This window comes from Rhineura floridana, chromosome 7, assembly GCF_030035675.1.
Source record: "Rhineura floridana isolate rRhiFlo1 chromosome 7, rRhiFlo1.hap2, whole genome shotgun sequence".
NCBI lineage: Eukaryota > Metazoa > Chordata > Lepidosauria > Squamata > Rhineuridae > Rhineura > Rhineura floridana.
In genome coordinates, this window is record NC_084486.1 from 124,062,864 (window position 1) to 124,085,007 (window position 22,144).

The 22,144-nt window shown below is 41.4% G+C and overlaps 1 long non-coding RNA gene across 1 annotated transcript; it reads left to right on the forward strand.

Moving 5' to 3' along the window:
• Positions 1 to 402: 402 nt before the first annotated feature.
• On the forward strand, positions 403 to 8,615 carry LOC133388529 (uncharacterized). The gene is made up of 3 exons (XR_009763854.1): positions 403 to 547; positions 3,089 to 3,253; positions 6,706 to 8,615. It is a non-coding gene; the product is annotated as an uncharacterized LOC133388529 (long non-coding RNA).
• The last annotated feature ends 13,529 nt before the right edge of the window (positions 8,616 to 22,144 follow it).

Here is a 22,144-nt window from a genome sequence, read left to right on the forward strand (position 1 = left end):
GTAGCTCAGCTGGAGATCCGCCTATTCCAAACTACCCTGAGCTGCTTTTGGATGAAGGGTGGGATATAAACTTAATAAATAAATAACTCTCCCACCCCTAGTGGATGTTGGATTTGGATGGCTCTCTAATAGGGTTGCCAGGTGTCTGGTTTTTGACTGGAGACTCCAGTTTTTGGGGGTCCTCTCCAGGTCTCTGGGTGAATCACCTTAATCTCCGGACTCTTAGTTTTCATTTTAAAAAAATTACATTTCTAGGTGGTCTGCTTAAAAAGATGCCCCCTGACACAACTTCTGTTAGTACTGGCTGATCTAATCCCTACCATTTCAAGTTTTTAGCCAATAAGTGAAGTCAGGGCTGTGACTGACAATACCAATAGCTAAACCACATTTCAAGTTCTGAGAACAGTTTCCTTTTCCTGCTTGTCTCACATCAGGAATTCAGTAAATATATAGCTTTCAGCAGCATGAAGAGTACTTTCTCTGTACAGGATTGGGGTTTGCTTCTGAGTAAACATGCTCTACAACAGAAGATCACAGCAGGATCTTGGTAGGCATAGAAGTGTACATGCAGGGTTTTTTGAATTACTTGCAAAAAATGGCATATTATACTTTTTATCTTTCAAATAATTTTTTAACAGAAGTTTTAAAAAGTGTACATGCTGCAGTGTTATACATTTCTAATTAAGGAGACAAACAAGTTTAAATCATACTGGATTGTTGAAGAGGGCAGTTAATTTGTGGTATTTATAACCTGTTTTGAAAACTTTCCCAATATGAAGCATTTCTGGGAGTAGCTGCAATGCTAATACCACATACCTGGGGCAGAGCTTGGAAAAGTTACTTTTTTGAACTACAACTCCCATCAGCCCCAGCCAGCATGTGCTGGCTGGGGCTGATGGGAGTTGTAGTTCAAAAAAGTAACTTTTCCAAGCTCTGCCTGGGAGTTAACCCCACTGAATTCAGTAGGACTTACTTTTGAGTAGACATCATTAGGATTGTGCTGAAAATCAGTGGAACTTTTGAGTGAACACAGAAAAGGATTGTATTATCTTTCTCTCTCCCTCCAATCCTTTTTTTAAGCAGTTAGGCAGGGCTTACTTAAGTGTCACTGCTTTTATTTGGCAGGAAACTAATACTTTAAAAAAAATGTTCTGCAATGGCCAACTGGTTTTGACAATAAACTATTATATGGGGTGTATGTATATGGAACATTTCCAACACCCTGTGAGGTAGGGTTGGAAACCAGCTCACAACAAGAAATAAAGCCATTTAAAATCCAATAACCATAAAACAAATATAAAACAGTTGCAAAGCAACTTAAAGTGGCATGATTCTGAATTTTGGATTGGGTGAATGAAGTTCATTATCATTGACTTGCAGTCCTGTGAAGGCTTCCCTTTTGGAGTAAGCCCCATTGAATACATTGGGACTTGCTTCTGAGTAAACTTGCATAGGATTGCACTATAAATACCTTTGCAGCTTGTGTAAATAATAAATATCTCTGACAGTCCTGCTTATATAAATATTTTTCATGCTATGTCCTGATAAGTATCTGATTTCACACTATGGTTGTACATTATCCCCCCCCCCTGCATTTTAAGTGTGTCCTTCCTTGGGGTGGTCATGGTTCCTCTGTTGTTTTCACTGTGAGGGGCATATTAGGCTGAGAGATGGTACATAGCTCATGGTCAACCTGTAAACTTTGTAGCTTATTTGTAGCTTATTTCCATTTTAAAATTTAATTAAAATTATTTATATGCAGGCAAAGTTTATGAAGTAATAAAGATCCACACAATACATTTAAAGCACATCCAACTCATATTTAAAGCACATGACTTCCCACAAAGAATCCTGGGAAGTGTAGTTTCCCACTCACACTTAATAGTTCCCACTACCATTAACAAACTACAGGTCCCAGCATTCTGTAGTGGGATTCATGTGTTTCAAATGTATGTTGAATGTGCTTTAAATGCATGGTGTGGATCTGCCCTAGGATGCTGTGCATTCATTAGTGAATTGAAAAGAAGAATTTTGAAAGATACATTTTTAAATAGGGGTGTAGCTCAGTTGTAGGGCACGTACTTTGCATGCAAAGGTCCAAAATTCAATCTCTGAAAGAGACTATTACCTGGAATCCTTGAGAACCAATGGTAGCCCATGTCATCAGTACTGAGCTAGATGATCTCAGATGGTCTAACTCGGTACAAAAGAGAAAAGAGACCCAAGGGCCACAGTGACTCCAAACTTTATTTATGTATTTTATTTACAACATATATATACTGCTTTATTGCAAACAAAAACCTCAAACAGGTTTACAGAAGGAATTAAAAATATGAAATTATTGGCAAAAACAGTTAAAGACAGGTATTTAAAAACATTCAGAACAAGTGCTATGTGGAACCCGTAACATGGAAAGTACACCTTGAACTTGGCCTGGTAGCAAATCGACAACGAGTACAGATTTCAGAGGAGAGCTATTTTGTGCTGATAGGGTCTCACTCATGTCAGCAATCGTACCACAGCATTCTGCATTAACTGCAGCCCCCAGGTCACGTTGTGCTGCATGGGGATTCCTGTGATGTTGGCTGACTGGCTGCCAGGATTTTTTTAGTTTTAGTTAGGAACCCTGACTGGTTGTGGGATGCTGAGTTTTCTGTTTTACTCATAGGAATCGTGTTGTGGTTGGTATGGTATTGCATTTAGGAAATTGTCACTGCCTTTTCTTTTTCTTTTTCCTTTACCTCTGACCTTACTCGCTTACATCCATAGAAGCAACAACAGTGGTTCAATGTGGTCAGTTTAGCCCCCCTAAACCCACTGACGATGCACCTTGTTGGTTGCATGACAGTTTGTTTCTTGCCCAATAGTAAAAGAAAATTCACATACTGAGAAGTGTGGCTCCAATTGCTGCTGTTTCCAATCTACTGCCTATGAAGGTAGACCAAACCATGTATGTTTTCTCTGTCAGCTATTACTCGCAGGAATTGGGTTAGCTGTCAAAGTGAGTTTATAGCAGCCCACAGATTAGGCAGGAAAGAATTAGAGAATCTTCCTAACTCTTACTCATTTCTCAAACCTCTCTCTGCAGTGAAGGGTCAAGGCTGTAAAGAAGTTTGGAGCAGCCATGTTAAAAGGCAGGCAGGGCATTCCAGGCAGGAAGTTGCCAAGCCTGCTTGGATATGGATATCGTTGCAGAGGATCTCTAGTCAAGCCTTACCAACAACAGCACAATCCTAACTATATCTACTGTGAAGTAAGTCCTGTTGAGTTTTATGGGGCTTTGTCCCTTAGTAAGTGTGTTTAGAATTACAGCCTTCAGGGGCATCCTGAATGCTCCCATCTACCATCTTCACAACATTAGGCACCCTTCTTCCTACAATGGCCTTCTTGTGACTGGCCTGGCCTGAGGGCACAAACCCTTCTTACCAGAAGCAAGTAGGCTAGATTAAATGTTCCTTGCCCAAGCTCTCTAAGCAGGTGAGAATGATCCCATCACCTCAGCTGGACCTGAAAACACCCTCATTTAGCTAAAATTTCTATCTTAATTTCCAATCAGAATTTTTGTTGTTGTTGGAGTGGTATGCTCCAAGCAACTGTAGTTGATGTTTAATGTATCCTGCTTAATAACATCACCCCATGACATCACTCGACTCTGCCCCTGAAATCTCAGGGTTTGGGATGCTTCTGACCAGGCAACCCTACTCTCTAACATTTTGTAGCCATTGAGATTGCTTAGTCCTCACTGGGCTGTGCTTTGCCTTATTAAGTTTGTCTTTAATAGCTTTTTTGTATTTCTGCAAAACTTGGGTTTCCCATGTGCATACCGATTCCTCCCTATTGTGTCTCAGACTCTCAGAGACCTCATTCCTGCTGGCCCTCAACCACCCAAGTTTGCTATTAGAGGAAATTATAGAGGTGTGCAACATCAACCCTTGAGATTGGAAGACCGTAGAATGAAGCCTCTTAGTCAGGCCTGGTGTGTCTGTGTCTGTGTGTGCTTATTATATATATATATATATATATACCAGGAACTTAACCTTACCACATATAGTGCTTACTAATAATTGTAGAACCTTTAACTTAAATGAGCTAAATTTGATAGTCTGCATTGTGCTCATTAAGAAAGATTTGTAGGGCTAAGTTCACAAACAGCAGAGAGAATGTTATAATAATATTTTACTAGCTGTAACCTGTGTTTTATTTTATGGTTAGGAACAGTATAGGAAACATATGTGTAAACATGACTTGCTCTACAAGATGCATTCCATCAACAACCATGGAAACATTTAACATTTGTAGCTGGTAATGAAAACTGAAATTAGAATAACAGATTTACAGATGTGTGTTTGTAAAGCTTAATCATTAACAGTTTTGAAAGTGTTTAATGTGCAACATGACAATGCAAGTCATTTCATCTTAACAAAATGAGAAAACAAGGTCAAGATGCTTAAAAGGAGGCCTGAAAAGTAATTACTTTTTATTAAAGTGCAATTGATTTTTATAGAAAACACACACACAGTCAAAAGAATACAAGACCTTACCCAGGCACACATCCCTGCCAGCGCATGCAAAAAAAGGAGGTTTAAATGTTTACATTTCATCCCATTTGCTTGCACAGAGGAATTTCTGCCTATCTCCGTTTCTAGTCCTTATTCCTGTAATTTGCATCTGTTACAAAGTTTATAGTTCATATTGTTAAAACCAGTGAAATGTCTCCTGCAGAGTATGAAGCAGAAGGTGCCTACTAATGTGTCATATAAATGGCTGTAGTTCTATGACTGAGCGCATCTTTTGCGGCAAAAGGTCTTTGGTACAATCCCTAGCACTTCCAAATAGGGCTGGAAAAGCTCCTGTTGGAAACCCTGCAGAGCTGCCACCAGTTAGCACAGGCAGTACTGAGCAAGATGGGCCAACAGCCTGACTATGTATAAGGCAGCTTCCCATGTGCTAAAGTATGGAACCAGAGCAGTGGTTCTTAATCTGTGTAGCAGGGCAATTGATGTAAACTCAGCTTAGCTTCTCTGCTATAAATAGTAGGATATCAAGTGCTTTGTGCTGTGTGGAATAACCCACTGATATCAGTTCTAGCCACATAGGAACACTTGACAATTGAGTAAGGCTTGCAAGGACTCAGAAGAAAGGCACATCTGCTTTTTAAAGTGGGAGATGCAATTATTTATTAAAACTATGTATACATAGCCTTCAGTACAAATACTCTTAGGGTTGCTGCAGCTGGCAGGGGTGATGGTGCCACGGATCTAGTCTCTTGGCTGCAGCATCACTGCCATGTACAGAGAAGGGGGAAGGATAGCAGTGAGGTCAGTGTGGTTTAGGGGCACTGGTGGAAGTACCAGAATGATTCCACTGGTGTACCCAAACCACACTGACCTTGCCACCACAGTGCCCCCTCACCATCCTGGTACATGGCAGTGACACCACTGCCATGAGGCCAGGTTCATAGCACTGCCCCTTCCCACTGGCTGTGCCTGGCAATTAACAAAATCAGGGGCTCTCCCCAGTAAGTTATGCTGGTGACTGGCCCAAGGTTACCCAGTGAGCTTCATAGCTGAATAGAGATTTGAACCTGAGTCTTAGAGATGAGAAAGAAATCCATGAAGCCACCATTTTTTTTCAGAAAAATGTGCACATATGCGTACAAATTCTCATTTGGACTTTTTAAAAACACTCAAAGATGCAGAAATTGGAAGAACTAAATTTCAGATTGGAAAAGTGGAGTCTCGCAGTTTGGAGAGAGAGTGCTTTAAGTTGATTGAAGGTACTTGTAATATATGTACTCTCTCACTCTCTAGGCATCTGATGTAGGGCAGCAGATTTTGTGCCTGGTAGGAGTGCCTGTTGCATGCCTCCACTTGTATATTTGTCAGTAAAGGAAATATTGCATCAGAACCTGGTCCGTGTGCTCTCTTTCCCTTTAAAAAATCCTAAAGTTCAGATAGTGCTGCCTCAGTAACTTCTGAGTCCTCTGATGAAATGGAAAACATGCAGCAATACCTGCATTAAAATATGGCAGTCGGCCTCCGAGTTAGTATTGTTATTACTTCACAGTGCCTTCTAAGACCAGGCCAGTTACTCAGCAAATAGTATTTTCAGGGGGCATACTTTAAATCTAGTGAAAATGCCTTTCCAAAAATAGCCACTGTTGCTTTTTTATGAGGCTAAGGATGCTGCTGTTGATGGTTTTAAACGACAAGAATAATAGACCAAGACCACAGTTCCTAGATAGGAGTTAGCATGCTTTGGGACATTCTGAAACTCACACTCCCAGCCTTCAGTGTCTATCCTAGTAATTCACATCAAACATTCTTCAGCCAATGGATCACTGAAAATATTCATGAAATTTATACTTTTTCTGGGCCTGCTTATCCCAGACCGCCAAAACCCAGCAGAGACAATAAAGTTTCACTGTGCTCACGTTTGGACTTTGCCAAGTCTCTAACAGAAGGATATTCCACTTTATGGGAAAGCTCCTGAGAATGCTTCTTTATAAATATCATATGGATTTGGTGTGCAAATAATCAAGAGAACATTCTCAGCAGATGTAGAAAATTGCAGGATCCAGGAATATATATATATATATATAAGCTTTAAAAAGCATAGTAAGGCATTGTATAAATGAGCAGAACTTAAGTGTTCAGTGACTATTACTGTGATTGAAATGTGTTTCTTTTTAATATTGTATTTTAGATTTTGTACCCTGCCCTGGAACCTATTGGTGAAGGGAGAGCAATTAACAACAACAACAACAAACAGAGATGCCAAATGAAGATAAGGGCCTACATCTGAGCTCTTTCAACTGAAGAGCAATGTACTCCTCTGCCTCCTATGATACAAGACTCTACTTTTTATTGATTGGGTTGAACAGGATTGCTCTCTGATCATATTAGCCACTGATATTAAAAAAAAGATGTTACTGAAGAGTTACAACTAAAGATATATAGGGTGTTATTCACTGACATTTAGGGACCCAACCACCAGCAGATCTTTCTTTGCCTCATGTCTTTGTTGCTTTGTTTGGATGACTAGCTAAGCTCACAAAGATGTTACATCCATCTTTTATACAATTGGACCCCTTAGCATAATTTGTCCCAAGGAAAGTTAGCACTGCAGAAAAAAGAGGTATCCAATGTCTTGGTCAGATGTGAAATGAAGTAGAAGACGATGGCAGGTAAAAGGATAAATGTGTCCCGTTGTCATATTTTTCCTGACAAAGTGAGGGGGAAAGGCTAATATGTATCTGGTGCTTTGGTGGAATATATGCTTACAAAGATCACTTTAATATCTAGAACCTTGTTTATTCTCCTCCAATGCAAAGCAATATATAACATAAGCTGCCCCAGTGTCTGAAAAGAGAACAGAGTTGTATATGTACCTAAAAAATAATAATAATCATGCAGACTCTCTTGAATTTAAGCTTACAGCATTTACACAATAATTCAATCTAATTATGTGAGCAAGCTGAAAAACTGCTATCTCTCTGATGGTTTACTGAGCAGAATAGCTGGCTGTGAAGCCTTCTTTGGTGACATCTCATGTTTCAGGTTTTTAAAAATATTGTATAAAGGAGGAGATTTATTTCCTAAGATGTTTCATTAATGGTTGTGGCAGGCAGCTGGCCTGAGGTTTGACACACAATAAAATCCATGTCAAGAATATTAAAGATAGTGCAAAAGATAACTATGAATTTACATTCAAACAGGCTTTTGACAAAGCCATTGCAACAGGCTCCTAATCAGGTCTTGAGACCTTGCCTGCCCTCTCTTTAAACCCGTGATCTTGAAAAGGAGCTTTAAATTGGAAATTATTACACATTAAAACCTCAACATGGGCTGGATCGAAGTGGATCGATATCTTGCCGAGCACAATAAATCAGCTTTCTGCTCTGCGGTTACTGTTTGCTGAACATATTTAAATTTTCTTGTAACAAATTAATTCCAACATTTTCTCTTGATTGAATTAGGGCAAGTGTTGGAGCTGTCACAAGTATTTCACTGCTTCAGGGAGACAAATTGCTCGTCTGGACATGGGTAACAAGCCAAAGTGTTGAGTCCCTGATAATCTTTCCACTAATTCTCCATTACAGCAAAATGAAGCCATAAATCACCATGACAGCTGATCGATGTAAACATTGTTTCCGCCATGATTGCCAGAGCTCCCTGCGGAGTTACTGTCCGCTTACAATTCGCTGAAATTACTCCCAGTGCAGCCTCCCTGGAAACTAAGTGAGCCTTAGAACCAAAGTCACTCCTGTCTAAAAAGTAACCATCTCATTTCAGATCTCAGCCTCACTTACAAAATAGCAAATATTAATCAAAATGCCCTATTTAGCTACAGGCGAGGTAATCTTTTAAAGCTAAGAAGTATTCCTTGGGCAATCATTCTTGCTGCACGAAAAAAATGAAATTTTAAACTCCCATTTTATAAAATATATTTGTGGAAATGTAACAGTGTCAGCTTCAAGTACTGTCATTTTCTTTTAGCTAACTAGTGGCAACTTGGATGAAATTACTTGACCCTTTATCGAGTTCTACTAATGTGTTCTAAAAAAGAAATTAAACCACCTTCTGCCTTGCCCTATGGCAGCTATCCATGCACATTTAATTCTAGAAAAGATGCATTAAGTAGTTCTCTGCAGAACTGTTTCACATACAGATCCAGGCATGCAGGTAATCCGTCTGCATAATGGTACACTTCTTCGGGTGTCTTCCAGTATTTTTGTGAACAAGGGAGAACATGTAGCACTGTCCTCTTGGAGCTGAAATGGGGATTAAAAATAGAAGCAATCTAAATTAAACAGTTAATGCTTTTTCTAAATAGGCAAGACAGTAATGGAAAGAGAATTTAGCAAGTAGTTGACATTCTAGTTAAAATGAAACATTTTGAAAGCATAAAATTCTTTAGGGCAAATGTAAGGTACACAGAAGTAAATAAATATTCAGTTTATGCAACAAGTTCTTGACACTTGGTGCTTGTTTTTCAAACAAAATTCTTTTAAAATGTTTGGATTTGATTCATTATAATTTTTTTCTTAATGAAACAGGGCTGCCAAAGAGAAAAAAAAATATTAACTTTAGTATCTGCTACGGGAACGCAAGAAATGCAGGATGACACCTTGCTTGATTACACTTCATATTTCTTTATTTTTTGGAGGATTTAGTCTAAGCAGTATTTATAATAATGGTTGCCTTTCTAAGTTCCATTTTTACAAAAGCAATGATTTCACAAGAATTGGAAATATTATTCTTCATTTTAAATATCTATGATTTTCTGTTGAAGAAGATCCAGAGTCATGCCAACTAAGGGCCAAACTACATTAAATCAACTACATTATGTTTCTTTCACAAGCACAGGGCGAGAGGGAATCCAGATTTGGACCTTAGCATGGAGGGAGGGGACTTTAACTCTTTGTCCCTTGCTGAAATTCAGGCTGGAGACACACTTGTGGTTGTACTGGTTTCAGTGCGTCTCCACCTCCACGAGTCCACATCACTAAACTCTACCCCTTTTTACTCTAAAACCTGGGAAACTGGAGATCAAGTGTGTTTTACCTTAAAGTCAGGCTTAAAACTTGAAGTTTTAACTTGAAGTCACACAGACTTAAAAACTAATAGGTCATCAACCCTGTTGCCAGTCCAGGTGTGTTCAGTCGAAATGCTTTGCTGTAAACTTGGGAAGAGACAGTGACTGACCCAATGCTTTGCTGTGGGTGGTCTTAGAAAAGGTTTGACATCAGCAGTGGGGGAGATGTGTACAGCCATGGGCAAATACGTTTCAAACTGCAGCCAGACAAAACGGTCTTGCTGCTTTTGAAACAACTAGTGCGCATGTAGCCTCAGATCCAGATAGAGCCTTGCATGGTGAATGTTTGCAGAGGGCCTCCCATGATCTGCAATGGAAGCTTTTTCCCTTGAACAAACAGGAGGTGTGAGGGCCCAGATCAGGACTGCAGTGGGTTGCAAAGGGTTAAGCCCCCCACCACCCATGCCAGGGTCCTTATTCAGATCAAAGGCCCTACACTTTGTGAAATCTTGCACTTCAGGGCAAACCACCTGATTAACATAATGTATAGCCTGGTTTTAATCAGTGCTATTTAAATATGAAACAGCCACGTTTTTGCACCACACAGAGATAGGGTGTGTGAAGTAGGCCAGCCTAAGACATTTTGCTGTCTGAGGTGAAGGACAAATTAGCACACACACACCTCAACAATTTCTCAATTGATTCTTACTTCTACACTGGTGACTGGGGGAGGTACCTTCCATCACCTCCAAGGGAATCAGGCTAGCTTTGGCAATGCAGGGCAGCCATGTGGCGCACACAGATCTGTCCTCCAACAGAAGGGAATAGCCAGGGAATGCTCAGGATAAATGGCCAAGAGGCCATCACCATTACCTGCCATACACACATACACCAGCATTTGCCACCTGAGATGGATGCTTTGCTCAGCGTCAGGGTAGTGGTCACCCTGTGCATAAGAAGAACAGGACTAGAAATGACTCCCTTATGATTCATTCCAAAGACCTTTCAGCCACCACAGAGCCAGCTGTGTCAGCATAAGCCTATGTGCTTAATCATTGGCATTAAACTGTAAAATGTACAATGGGGATTGCAACTGTCGGAGAGCTTCATGGAAAGAACGTGCAAGACCAGCACATAACATGATGCTGGGGGCACATCAACCCAAACTTCTCTATATACTGTGCATATTTTAAGGACTGGAATATCTGTGGACAGTCACCCCAGTCCAACAGCATCAATGCTTACATCAAGGCTCTGACATTCTCACAAAGACCCTGCTATGCACATGACATTTCATGCACAATGAAGCATTTCCTGTCACTGAAGTGCATGGATCAATGTCCACTCACACATGCACAGTGAAGCCACAGGTTATGATCAGTGAGTGGGCCAGCTTCAGCTACAGAATCAAGAAATACATAATCATATTTTGAATTCTAGTGCTATAAAGCATAAATTTGATTACTAAAAATACATCATTTTAGATCTAGTGGGCAAATGCAGATAAACTCATTTTCCTCCATAGACATATTCAACTGTTAAAATATAAACATATGCTGCTTTGTCAGCCTGACCATATGTAAGTATTTCCCTTCTTTATGAGCACCAACCACCCCCAAGAGGAATTACTGCCTGCTTGAACAAACTGCAAAACGTTTGCTCTCTCCTGATTTTCATCACAGTGTTGCCACATCTACACTTTGGAGCATATATATCAAAATCATCACACTTTTGTTTGTTACCCCACCCAGGGATTAATACATGCAACGAGCATAGCCTAGGACTCTGTTTTCTATTGCAGGACTCAGTTGCATAATATGTAAATTAATAATAAAGGAGCTTCTGAGCATGTGGAGTGAGAGCAACAACAGCCTCTCCATAAACACTTATGATTAAAGTGCAGCACTTTCAGGGCAAACAATCCCAAGACACGACAGCACTTCTCTTTTTCAGAAATTAAGCACTGATTTTAGTTTCATCAAAGAGTTTTAAAGCAGAGTACATTGAGCTTCCTGACAATCTCCTGTCTAGATACTGTCCAGGCCCAGACCTGCTTAATTTCTGCAATGGACTGTAATGTGCACCTTCAGACTTTGCCAGTTTTGTCTATATTGCTATCATATGTTCCCAAAGTGTAGATTTCATGGCTGTGTGAGAGTCAGTGTGATGTAGCGATCAGAATAAGAGTCCAGGAAGACCTACTCAGGCTGTGTACACACCATACATTTAAAGCACATTTAAAGTACATGACTTCCCCCAAATAATCCTGGGAACTGTGATTTCTTAAGGGTACTGGGAATACAGTAGTTACTCTGTGAGGGGTAAACTACAGTTCCCAGGGTGTGGGGGGAAAGTCATGTGCTTTAAATGTATGGGTGTGTAGTACTGTATACACAGCCTCAGACAGACTGAATTTCATTAGCTGAGATAACTAAGGTTAGCTGAGGTTCTCTAAGATGAACCTGGATAAGGGCCAATGAAGTGAAACTGCATCCTGACAACATGGAAGCACAGTAGGTTGTAGGGTTGCCAGGTTCAGGGCCTGAGACTGATCCTGTATCTTTAGGAGGAGAGAAAGTCAGCCAAGTGCAGGTGTTCTTGCAACACTGTAATGGGAAAAACCACAAGGTGGAATTCTCCCTTCCCCCTGCACAACTTTTAAACATACAGAAGACCTCTTTGAGGCTGGGCCTGGCAACCAAGAGGTCTTCTGTATCTTTAAAAGTTGTGCAGGGGGAAGGGAGAATTCCATCTTGTGGTTCTTCCCATTACAGAGTTGTAAGAACACATGCACTTGGCTGACCATTCTCTTCTCCTAAGGTACAGGATCAGTGTCAGGCCAGGAACCTGGCAACCCTAGTAGGTTGGTGTTTCACAGGTCTTGGAAGTACTTGTTCTGGATGGAGCTGGCTGAAGGAGCAAGTGATCTAACATTGTCATTTGAGGTCTACATGGCCTCAGTGCCTCAGAGCACCTTTTACCACAGGAGTGTGGAACATTTTCAGTCTGAGGGCCAGCAGAGGCTGGTCCATTAGGGCAAGTGGGGCAATGACCAACCAACCTCAGTCTGTCCTCACCCGGCCTCCACCTGTCTGCCTTCTATCTTACAACAAGGGCAAGGGATGGTGGCACTACCTCCCACCTTCCTCCTCCTTAGTCTCAGTATTGCCCTTGTAGAACTAAACAGGGACAACTCTAGGGAAAAAACTAGAATTAATTGGCTCGGCCTGTCATTGGCTCTGGATCCACCTACTGTTTCGGCTACCTGCCTTCTGCCTCACCAGTCTCGAGGGGCACCAGTCACGACTAGGGTTGCCTGTTCCGAAGCATCCCAAACCCTGAGATTTCAGGGGCATACCCTAGTGATGTCATGGGGGAGTGCCCAATTGATGTCACAGGGGTGGGCCCAAGTGATGTTATTAAACATGATACATTAAGCAGCAACCACAGTTGCTTGGAGCATACCACTCCAACAAAAAAAAATATTTGACTGGAAATTGAGAAAGAAATCTTAGCTAAATGAGGGTGTTTCCAGGTCCAGCTGAGATAATGGGATCATTCCTTCTCACCTGCTTAGAGAGCTTGGGTAAGGAACATTTAATCTAGCCTACTGGCTTCTGGTAAGAAGGGCTTAAGTGCCATCAGGCCAGGCCAGTCACGAGAAGGCCATTGTAGGAAGAAGGAAGCCTAATGTTGTGAAGATGGTTGATGGAAGCACTCAGGAGTAAAGATGGAGGCTCAAGGCTGCAATTGGGTGGGCGAGCAGGGAGGAGTTGCTCTCTCCCAGCTTTGCCCACCTGGGTACTCGGTGCAGCACTGTGGTAGATCTGAGGGCCGGGGAGATGGGGTTGCTGTGGTCTATAGGAGTTCTTTCTCTCTCACCAAGCACCCTGTCCAGACGGCGACTGGTTTGGAATGTCTTCATCTTGTGCTGGGCCAAGGAGACAGACTGAGAATACTGTTGGTGTACCGCCCACCTTGCTGCCCAACAGCTTCCCTAGCTGAGCTGACAGAGATAGTCTCGGAGGTGTTGTTGTGGTCCCCCAGACTCGTGGTGCTGGGGGATTTCAACATCCATGCCGAGGCTGTCTTGCTCGGGGCGGCTCAGGACTTCATGGCCTCCATGACAACCATGGGGCTGTCTCAAATTGTTACTGGCCCAACACATGTATCGGGACATACTCTTGATCTGATCTTCGCCACTGGTCATGGAGATGGTGATCTGAAGGTGGGGTATTTTTCATCTACTCCATTGTCATGGACAGATCATCGCTTGCTGAGTTTTAGACTCATGACAGCCCTTTCCCTCTGCAGAGGTGGGGGACCTATTAAGTTGGTCCGCTCCCGGAGGCTTATGGATCCTGTAGCTTTCCAGAGGGCTCTGGGAGTTTTTCCGGCTGATAGCACTGGTGCTCCTGTCGAGGCCATGGTTGACCTGTGGAATACGGAGGTGACCCGGGCCATCAACATGATCGCTCCCGCGCGCCCCCTTCGGTGCCAAACTCATACAGCACCGTGGTATACCCCGGAGCTGAGAGTGATGAAGCAAGAGAGAATGAGGCTAGAGTGCAGGTGGAGGCGAACTCCTGACGGATGTAATCATTCCTTGGTAAGTGCTTCCACTAAGTTGTACATAAAAGTGGTTAGGGCGGCAAAAAAGTCTTATTTTCCTACCACCATTAGATCATCCCTTTGCCACCCAGCAGAGCTTTTTAGGGTGGTACGAGGGCTCCTACATTCTGGCCCTCATGAAACTAAGGAAACATCGGAAGCCCGCTGCAACGAATTTGCGGAGCACTTCCAGGACAAGATTGCATGCATCCGTCGGGACTTAGACTCTGATGTTATGACAGATGAATCCATTGAAGTGTCCAGAGCGCGGCCTTGTCCTTTATTATTGGATGAATTTCAGTTGGTGCAGCTCAAGGAAGTGGACAAGGTGCTTGGAATGGTGCGGGCGACCACGTCTGCTCTGGACCCTTGCCCATCTTGGCTGGTGAAGACTGGCAGGGCTGTAACCGCCGGCTGGGCCAAGGAGGTAATAAATGCCTCCTTGAGAGAGGGAGTAGTCCCTGGCAGTCTCAAGGAGGCAGTAATAAGATTATCTGGATCCATTTCAATCCGGTTTTAGGTCCAGTTTTGGCACTGAAACAGCTTTGGTCGCCCTGTATGATGACCTTTGTCGGGAGAGGGACAGGGGGAGTGTGACTCTGTTGATTCTCCTTGATCTCTCAGCGGCGTTTGATACCATCGACCATGGTATCCTTCTGGGGAGGCTCATGGAGTTGGGAGTTGGGGGCACTGCTTGGCAGTGGCTCTGCTCCTACTTAGCGGATCGTTGCCAGAAGGTAGTCCTTGGGGAACATTGCTCGACACCCTGGACTCTCCACTGTGGAGTCCCTCAGGGGTCATTTTTATCCCCCATGCTCTTTAACATCTACATGCAGCCTCTGGGTGCGGTCATCAGGAGTTTTGGAGTGCGTTGCCATCAGTATGCTGGTGACACGCAGCTCTACTTCTCCTTTTCACCTTCTTCAGGTGAGACTGTTGATGTGCTGAACCGTTGCCTGACCGCGATAATGGACTGGATGAGAGCTAATAAACTGAAACTCAATCCAGACAAGACTGAGACACTGTTGGTGAGCTCTTTCCCTGCTCAGATGGTGGATGTTTATCCTGTTCTAGATGGGGTTACACTCCCCTTGAAGGAACAGGTTCGTAGTTTGGGGGTCCTTTTTGACCCTTCCTTGTCACTCGAGGCTCAAGTGGCCTCGGTGGCACGGAATGCGTTTTACCACCTTCGCTTAGTAGCCCAACTACGCCCCTATCTGGACAATGATGATCTCGCCTCGGTTGTCCACGCTCTGGTAACTTCTAGACTGGATTACTGTAATGCGCTCTACGTAGGGCTGCCCTTGAAGACTGTTTGGAAACTTCAGCTAGTGCAAAATGCGGCAGCCAGGCTGTTGACAAGGACCAATCGGTCTGCACATATAACACCTGTCCTGGCTCGCTTGCACTGGCTACCTATTTGTTTCCGAGCTAGATTCAAGGTGCTGGTTTTGACCTATAAAGCCTTACATGGTGTGGGACCGCAATACCTTGTGGAACGCCTCTCCCGCTATGAACCTACCCATTCACTTCGTTCAGTATCTAAGGCCCTCCTCCGGGTACCAACTCACCAGGATGCCCGGAGGACTGTTACTAGATCTAGGGCCTTTTCTGTGGTGGCCCCCGAATTGTGGAACAGCTTACCGGAGGAAATACGCCTGGCGCCTACGGTTCTTTCTTTTAGGCGCCAGGTTAAGACATGGCTATACTCCCAGGCATTTTAATGTTTAATGTTTTATGTTTAATGTTTTAGTTTAATGTGTCCTCTCTGTTACTGATTTTATTTTATATTGTATTTTAATCTCGTTTTGTACACCGCCCAGAGAGCTACTGGCTATGGGCGGTCTAGAAATGAAAGTAAATAAAATAAATAAATTCTAAACACACTTACTAAGGGTCTAGGCCCCATGGAACTCAATAGGACTTACTTCTCAGTAGATATGGTTAGGATTGTGCTGTTGTTGGTAAGGCTTGACTAGGGATCCTCTGCAACAATATCCATATCCAAGCAGGGATATTCCTGCCTGGAATGCCCTGCCTGCCTCTTAACATGGCTGCTCCAAACTTCTTTACAGACTTGACCCTTCACTGCAGAGAGAGGTTTGAGAAATAAGTAAGAGTAAGGAAGATTCTTTACTCTTTCCTGCTACTCTGTGGGCTGCTATAAACTCACTTTGACAGCTAACCCAATTCCAGTGAGTAATAATTGACAAAGAGAAAACATACATGGTTTGGTCTACCTTCATAGGCAGTAGATTGGTAACAACAGCAATTGGAGCCACACTTCCCAATATGTGAATTCTTTTTTACCACTATTGGGCAAGAAACAAACCATCATGCAACCAACAAGGTCCATCATCAGTGGGTTTAAGGGGGTTGAGCTGAGTGTATGAACTACTGTTGTTGCTTCTATGTATGAAAGGGAATGAAGATAAAGGTAAATGAAATGCAAATAGAAAAATAAAAATAAAAGGCAGTGACAATTTCCTAAATGCAATATCATACCAACCACAACCCGATTCCTATGAGCAAGACAGAAAACTCAGCATCCCACAACCAGTCAACGTTCCTAACTAAAAAGATCCTGGCAGCCAGTCAGCCAGGGTCACAGAAATCCCCATGCAGCACAACCTCACCCGGGGTCTGCAGTTAGTGCAGAATGCTGTGGCACAATCGCTGACATGAGTGAGACCCTATCACCACATAATACCTCTCCTCTAAAATCTGTACTGGTTGTCAATTTGCTACCAGACCAAGTTCAAGGTGTGCTTTCCATGATACAGGTGCCACATAGTACTTGTTCTGCTCTTATAAGAAATCAATCCTTTAGTGTGGCAGTACCTACACTTTGGAACCCCCTGCCTATTTACATTAGGCAGATACCTTTATTGTACTCTTTTTGTCATCTGCTAAAAAACTGTTTTTAGGCAAGCTTACCCAGGCATGTAGAACTCACAATGTTTTTTATCTGTTTTTAACTGATTGTTGGTTTTATTATTTTGAATGTTTTAAAATACCTGTCTTTCACTGTTTTTGCCAATAATTTCATGGTTTTAATTCCTTCTGTAAACAACTTTGAGGGTTTTTTTTACAATAAAGTGCTATATAAATGTTGTAAATAAAATACATAAATAAATGTTGGAGTCATTGTGGCCCTTGGGTCTCTTTCCTCTTTTGTACTGAGTCAGGCCATTTGGTACCATCTAACTCAGTGTTCATGACATGGACTAGCACCGGCTCTCCAGGATTCCAGGTAATAGTTTCTTCCAGAGATTGAATTTTGGATCTTTGCATGCAAAGCATGTGCCCTACAGCCCTGTTTTTAAGAAGTATCTTTCAAAATTGTACTTTTCAATTCATTACTGAATGCACAGCATACTAGGGCAGATCCACACCATGCATTTAAAGCACATTCAACATACATTTAAAGAACATGAATCCCACTACAGATTGCTGGGAACTGTAGTTTGTTAAGGGTGGTGGGAACTCTGAGTGGGAGACTACACTTCCCAGGATTCTTTGTGGGAAGTCATGTGCTTTAAATGTGAGTTGGGTGTGCTTTAAATGCATTATGTGGATCTGCATTACTTTATAAATGTTGCCTGCATATAAATAATTTTAATTAAATTTTAAAATGGAAATACGCTACAAAGTTTAGTGGGTGACCATGGGCTATGCCTAATCTGCCCCTCAGGGTGAGAACAACAGAGAGGGAACATAGCCACCCAAAGGAAGGGCTCACTTAAAATGTAGAGGAAATAATAATCTGTAAATAGTAATTTACAACCATAATGTGAAACAGTTACATATCAAGACATAGTATGAATAAATATTTATATAAATATGAATGTCAAAGATGTTTATTATTTACACAAGCTGTAAAGGTATTTATAGTACAATCCTATGCATGTTTACTCAGAAGCAAGTCCCAATTTATTCAATGGGCCATACTCAGACAGGGAATCATGCACAGGATTACGGTTCAGTGATAATGAACTTCACTCACACAATCTAAAATTCAGAATCATGCCACTTTAAGCTGTTTTGCAACTGTTTTATACTTCTTTTTTGGTTATTGGATTTTTATTTCTTGTTGTGAACTGCCTTGGTTTCCAACCCTACCTCATGGGGTTGTTGGAAATCATTGAAGAACATTTTTTAAAAAAATAAGTATTAGTTTCCTACCAAATAAAAGCAGTGACACTTAAGTAAGCCCGGCCTAATTGCTTAAAAAAAAGGATCTGAGGGGGGAGAGAAAGATTTACAATACATCCTTTTCTATGTTCATTCAAAAGTCCCATTGATTTTCAGCACAATCCTAACAATGTCTACTCAAAAGTAAGTCCTACTGAATTCAATGGGGTTTACTCCCAGGTATGTGGAATTAGCTTTGCAGCTTTACTGCCAGAAAAACTTCACAGTGGGAGGTTTTTCAAAACAGGTTATGAATAAGACAAATAAATTCTGCTCTTCAACAGTCGAGTAAAATTTAAACTTGTTTGTGTCCTTAATTAGAAAAATATAACATTGCAGCATCTACACATTTTAAAACTTCTATTCAAAATTATTTGAAAGATAAAATGTATAATATGGCATTTTTGCAAGTAATTAAAAAATCATGCATGAACACTTTTATGCCTACTAAGATCCTGTTGTGATCTTATGTTGTAATACAATCCTATGCATGTTTTTTCAGAAGCAAGTCCCAATCCTGTACAGCGAAAGTATTCTTTATGCTGCTGAAAGCTATATATTTACTGAATTCCTGATTGTGAGAAAATCAGTAAAAGAAAACTGTTCTCAGAACTTGAAATGGGGTTTAGGTATTGCCTGGGGGTCAACAGATCTTGTCAATCACAACCCTGACTTCAGTTATTGGCTAAAACCCTGAAAGGGCAGGGATTAGAGCAGCCAATACTAACAGAAGTTGTGAGGGGCTGACATTTTCTTTTATATCTTTTGAACCAGACCATCTAGAAACTTTATTTTTTACAAAATGAAAGCTAAGAGTCTGAAGATTAAAGTAACTCATCCGGAGACCTGTGGAGGACCCCCCAAAACCGGAGTCTCCAGGCAAAAATCAGAGGCTTGGCAACCCTGTACTGCTGTGGACTGCGTCCCCTTTCAGGACATCTCCCAGGGCCACATGCTGGGATGGGGCCAGAGAAAAAGTGAGCAAAGCAATCGATTTTTCTCTTATCTTTGTACAGTAGGCTACATTCTAGCCACACATAAGGCAGCTGTTTGTATATGCATCTCTCTATCCAGACAAGCAAATAGTATTATCACAGTTCAATGATGCATTCCAGTCAGGAAAAACACTTGTCACAGAGCAGTACCAGTGAGGTGTGGTCAGGGGAGGGGTGTGTGGCCTGGGAAGAGTTGCAAGCACTAGATACAGAGGCCTTGAGGGCCACAATTGGCTCCCAGGCCTGAGATACTGCACACACCCCAGATTTACCAGCTTCAGTTAGTTCATCAGCTGCAGCCTTTCCTGGATAGGTACAGCCTGGCCATAGGGATCCATTCTCTGGTAACCTCTAGACTGGATTACTGTAATGCATTATACATGGGCCTGCTCTTGAAAATAGCTCAGAAGCTTCAACTTGTACAGAATTTGACTGCCAGAATTCTGGCTGGTTCACCGAGAGGGAGCCATGGTACGTCAGTACTTTAGGAACATCTTTGGCTTCTTAGTTTCTGCTAAGCTCAATGCAAGCTCTAGTGCTTACCTTTAAAGCCCTAAACAACTTGAGGCCCAAATATCTTTTTAAAAAACCCTCCTCCTGCCCCAACCTATTCACATAATCATGCACTCCTTGCTCCATTTTTAGAAGTACATCATGTATGTTCAAAAAGATAACTTTCTCTTTGGTGGTGCCCCAACTGTGGAATGCCCTCCCAAGGAGGTACACCTGGTGTCAACACACTATTCTTTTCAGAAACAGGTTTAAAAACTTTATTTGCCCAGGCATTTTAGATCTTAGATTATGACATTTTAAGTTGGTTGAATTGTTTTGTTCCTCTTAATTTTATTGTGTCTTTGGATTGTGTTATAATGGGCGATATCCCACAAAGCAGTTCCACTGGAACAAGAACTTCTGGCTGTGCAATGGAACTTTGCCCCCGCTCCTCTCTCCATGCCCTCCTAAATCTGCACTGAGGGTACTGAGAGATGGCCTGAAATCTGTAGCACCCTTGGGGGGGGGCACACAGTGTAAGAGAGGGGGGAAGGAAAGTTCCATGGTGCAACGAAAATCCTTGCATTAGCGGAACTACTTCACTGGATATCAACCAAGGTTTTTGTAATTTTAAGTTTCTTGGTATACCACACTAAAATCCATTTTTGGATGAAGGGTGGTTTAAATATTTTAAAATAAATAACTAAATAGCCTACCTGGCAGGCTATTGTTGTAAGGATATAAGGGGGTGGGTGGGAGATCCATATATATGCCCTGAGCTCCTTGGAGGAAGAATGGAATTTTTTAATATATATTTTTAATGGTCAATATCATTCATGACATTACCTTCTAGGAATACCTCATTTTTGTCTTTAAAAAAATCAAACTGTCAAATATATTTTCAGAAACAAAAGCCTTATGTGCCTTGTTTAACATTCCTTCAATAAAAATAGGTTTTTAAGTTATTGTGGACGTGGATCCAGTTATTGTGGATCAATTGCACTCCAGCCACAAATATATGAAGGTGTTTCAGGAATTAATGGCAACAGCCGTTTTGCCATTATATTCTCAGACACCCTTGTAATAATGAGAAAAAATAGCATATTCTTTTATACCAGGTGCCTTACATACCATTGGGTTGACAGATGCCTCCATCATTAAACTTAATGCCAAGTAAATAAAGGTATGTGTTATTAGGAATTAGATGAAAACAATAAAGTTTAATAAGGTAAATGTTTTTACAGAGAAGCACTCCCTAAGTGTAAGGTAAAATTCTCCAGAGAAACATACAATTGATCTTTAACAAAAGTGTGTGTGGGGGGGTAACACTTATAAAAGAAACGTTCAGACCACACCTCTGCAGTTTTAGCCACACATCTTATGAGTTCATCAGAGTATTGGAACCGAAAGGTAAAATGGTTAAAATGCATTCATCAATGTCTGTCTCAAAGTTGGCCTCAACCAATCATGAGTTCAGATCAATGAGTAATCATTACAGACGAGGGAAAGATGTTGGAGGTGGCTACGCAAAGATAAAACAAACCAATGTGTAATGATGGATTGTAATATTTTTAGTTTTGACTTTGGAGAAGAGGTGAGTGGATACGTTTATGTCACATGTCACTTGACTGTGTGTTACACATTGCAAATTTCCCTGCAAAGATCATTTATCATAATTGAAATACTCCCAGCTAAGTCCCTAATTTGGGCTAACAAACTCAACAACACTTAAAAAGTACAATTTTAAAAAATATATCAAAAAGGGTAGGTTTTCTTAAGTTCCAAATCTTTATTAGCATTTTAAGTCAACGCAACAACAGTCTGTCTTGTGTTAATCTGTTGTCCTTGAGATTTGTTTTTTTCCCCGATCAGATTGCTCCAATGCTAGTCACATAAGTGTGTTTTCTGGTGATTTACACAAAAATCCCTACAAGAACTTCACTTACTATTTTATTGCCTAATTGTATGTAAAAAAGTAATCTGTAGCTGCAGTTATATGGAATGCACAATTAAACAATACCCCATTTTCCAAAGGGTTTTGTATTTGTTCAGCTTTGTTTAAAAATGACAGTTTTTTCCAAAAGAAATCCTTTAATAAATATATTTTTCTTCCATACTGTAGCTTTTTGTTATTGGTGGGTTTGATGGGGAGGGGGTTGCCTCTAAGGAGGTCAGCAATATGGAAACATAAAGGCCAATTTAATTTGTGCATCTGTGGCTGCCAAGTATTTTAATTCAGACAGCTGTGACTGAAGAGTTAATATTTTACTTGTCAAAATCCTAAAGAAGGCCAGTGAATCACTCTAATCCTCATT